This window comes from Homarus americanus, unplaced genomic scaffold (assembly GCF_018991925.1).
Source record: "Homarus americanus isolate GMGI-L3 unplaced genomic scaffold, GMGI_Hamer_2.0 scaffold24296, whole genome shotgun sequence".
Taxonomy (NCBI): Eukaryota; Metazoa; Arthropoda; class Malacostraca; order Decapoda; family Nephropidae; genus Homarus; species Homarus americanus.
The window spans coordinates 7501-10757 of NW_024741789.1; the positions used below are offsets into that span (position 1 = coordinate 7501).

At 52.8% G+C, this 3257-nt stretch overlaps 2 non-coding genes across 2 annotated transcripts in view; both read right to left on the reverse strand.

The window, feature by feature from the left end:
* LOC121876038 overlaps positions 1–154 on the reverse strand; it is a 4241-nt gene extending 4087 nt beyond the window's left edge. Inside the window, exon 1 of the ribosomal RNA XR_006090708.1 lies at positions 1–154. This exon is cut by the window's left edge and continues 4087 nt beyond it. This is a non-coding gene — a ribosomal RNA (large subunit ribosomal RNA).
* A 1098-nt stretch (positions 155–1252) lies between these two features.
* LOC121876037 lies at positions 1253–1416 on the reverse strand. Its single transcript, XR_006090707.1, has one exon. It is a non-coding gene; the product is annotated as a 5.8S ribosomal RNA (ribosomal RNA).
* Between the last annotated feature and the right edge of the window lie 1841 nt (positions 1417–3257).

The window sequence follows — 3257 nt, forward strand, 5'->3', positions numbered from 1 at the left end:
AACGCAACACCCCTCGTGCCCGAAGACATCGAGGTTATGCGCTGGGCTTTTCCCGGTTCAGTCGCCCTTACTAAGGGAATCCCTGTTGGTTTCTTTTCCTCCGCTTATTAATATGCTTAAATTTGGCGGGTAGCTCTCTCCTACTACGAGGTCGATCGTGGTCTCATCATCCTTAGGGGGAACAAGTTCCCCAACCACGAAGCGGAAGACGCTCTGCCACCGACTTTCTTCACCACCGACATTACCAGGCAGGAAGGTTCGAGGGGCTTGTCGCGGGGGTACCAGCGGCCATGGCGCCGGCACTCCCACCCCTGACTCCGTTCCTTCTCATTGAGTGGTAAATAGCCAATAGGAAAAGTGTTCCAGCAGAACATCTCTCGCAGAGTCATATACACACACAGTTTTAATGCATATACGCTCGTGTTCCGCCCTTACTCGGCCGCACCTTTGCCGCTTAAACTTTGACCTCTTTCCCCGTTCCCGCATGCCACAGCAGTGGCACTTGTTTATCCGGAGAAAGAGAGCGAGAGTCGCAGTATTAATTGGCGTGAGCGGCCTTTCCGGCTGCAGAACTAGTGCTCTATCCCGGCGAGCGCCGTTATGAGCCGCAACACCGTCTTTAACGCGTTTAGAGAGAACTCCCCCTGCCTCCCTCCCAGTCATGAGATAGACGTGGACTCGTGGCGAACTCTCAAAGAGAACGCCCACACCGCGTCTGACCGTGGGAGAGGGTGGAGGAGCGCGTGAGGAAGAGCACGGCGTCACCCAAGCATTCTCATCTCTCTGCCTGCACCACTACATGGTAGACTGCGGGCCCAGGCGCACTCATCAATTTAGGTTCCACTGCAATGCATGCCAAGCACTCTTTTCGAGGTGATAGACGAAATTCCGGCGGGGCTTGCTTAAAAGATATCCGACCCGGTTTCGTTTCCTCTTCGTGGGATGGAGTGCCTCTTAGAACATGTGCAGCATCAGCCATGAGCGGCCGACGGCCATTCGTGTCTCTGTGGACAGCAGGCAAAAGAGCGCCGCCTCCAGTTATTTGCGAGGGCGACAACTGTCGCTTTGTTGTGGTTGAATGTGGGTGCGCCAAGTCCATGGACTTGCTGGTAAATGAAAACTTTGCTTGTTTTAAGAACGCCTCGCGCGCAAAGCGAACGATTAAACCTTAAAGCGAGGCTTCGGTTCGGGTTACCTAGTGTCAGAGACAGTCAGCAGGCACGAACTGCGGCAACCGATGGATGTATATTTCCGACCCTCGTAGAGGAGTGGCGGCGACAAGCTCATATGGCTGCCGCCGCCGCAATATGCGTTCAACTTGTCGATGTATCTGGTATTCTTGCGATTCACATACCGACACGCAGTTTGCTGCGGTCTTCATCGACCCACGAGCCGAGTGATCCCCCGTTAAGAGTTGTGTATTTGCCATTTGGTCTTTTTACGACTAACCATCACAGGTCGAGTCTCAATGAAAGGGTTTGACAGACATAGCCCAAGTTTGTGGTTTGGGTTTGGCCGGACGGCTTGTTGTTGTTTTTTGACACTTGAATTTCACTCTTTTTGGGTCAAGAGGCTTATTCGCCGGTAGTAAGGAACGGACGGGCAGCCGTCCAAAGCCCCGTCCGTCCTCCTCCTCCGGTCTTCGCGCTCTCGCCCGAGTGTGGTCCACCTACAGCGTGGTGGTACCTATTTTTGGTGCGGGGGCCGGGATTGTCCTCTTTCGCTGCTGGGGTTGCCAGAGCAGAGCCCGAGACCGCCCAAATCAGGAGAGTAGTAGTAGTAGTTTTAAGAGCGCCCCGTTCTCTTTCTCTCTGTTAATGATCCTTCCGCAGGTTCACCTACGGAAACCTTGTTACGACTTTTACTTCCTCTAAATGATCAAGTTTGGACATCTTTCCGTCAGCTCGAGGCGACGACCCCAGAAAACCCTCGCGGGCAACGGGGCCGACAATCCACGAGCGCCAGTCCGAAGGCCTCACTAAATCATTCAATCGGTAGTAGCGGCGGCGGTGTGTACAAAGGGCAGGGGCGTAGTCAGCGCAAGCTGATGACTTGCACTTACTGGGAATTCCTCGTTCATGGGAAACAATTGCAAGCCCCAATCCCTATCAAGAAAGGCTTTGAACGGGTTACCCGCTCCTCTCGGAGGAAAACTCGTTGATCCCTTCAGTGTAGCGTGCGGCCCAGAACATCTAAGGGCATCACAGACCTGTTATTGCTCAATCTCGTGCGCTAGAATTGCCGCTTATCCCTCTAAGAAGAAGTTGCGAACTGGACACCATTTTCTGGAGATCCGTCGACTACTTAGTAGGCCAGAGTCTCGTTCGTTATCGGAATTAACCAGACAAATCGCTCCACCAACTAAGAACGGCCATGCACCACCACCCCGAATCGAAAAAGAGCTCTCAATCTGTCAATCCTTCCGATTGTCTGGGCCTGGTGGGTTTCCGTGTTGAGTCAAATTAAGCCGCAGGCTCCCTCCTGTGGTGCCCTTCCGTCAATTCCTTTAAGTTTCAGCTTTGCAACCATACTTCCCCGGAACCCAAAGACTTTGGTTTCCCGGAAGCTGCCGCCGGGTCATGGAACGCCGGCGGATCGCTAGTTGGCATCGTTTATGGTTAGAACTAGGGCGGTATCTGATCGCCTTCGAACCTCTAACTTTCGTTCTTGATTAATGAAAACATCCTTGGCAAATGCTTTCGCGTAGTTCGTCTTGCGACGGTCCAAAATTTCACCTCTAGCGTCAAATCGAATGCCCCCGCCTGTTCCGATTAGTCATTACCTCTGGTTCCGAAAACCAACAAAATAGAACCGAGGTCCTATTCCATTATTCCATGCATCACCATTCGGGCCATTCAAATAGCCTGCTCTGAGCACTCTAATTTTTCAAGTAAACTCTCCGGCCACTCGGGACACTCGACAAAGAGCATCCCGTGCGAGCCGGGGCGGCTTGTTCGGGCGTGACAGTAAACACCGGGCGGTGCACCGTCAGTCGGAACTGAGATCAACTACGAGCTTTTTAACCGCAACAACTTTAATATACGCTATTGGGCTGGAATTACCGCGGCTGCTGGCACCAGACTTGCCCTCAATGGATACTCGTTAAAGGATTTAAAGTGTACTCATTCCGATTGCGAGGCCTCGGATGAGACTCACATCGTTATTTATCGTCACTACCTCCCCGTGCCGGGAGTGGGTAATTTGCGTGCCTGCTGCCTTCCTTAGATGTAGTAGCCGTTTCTCAGGCTCCCTCTCTG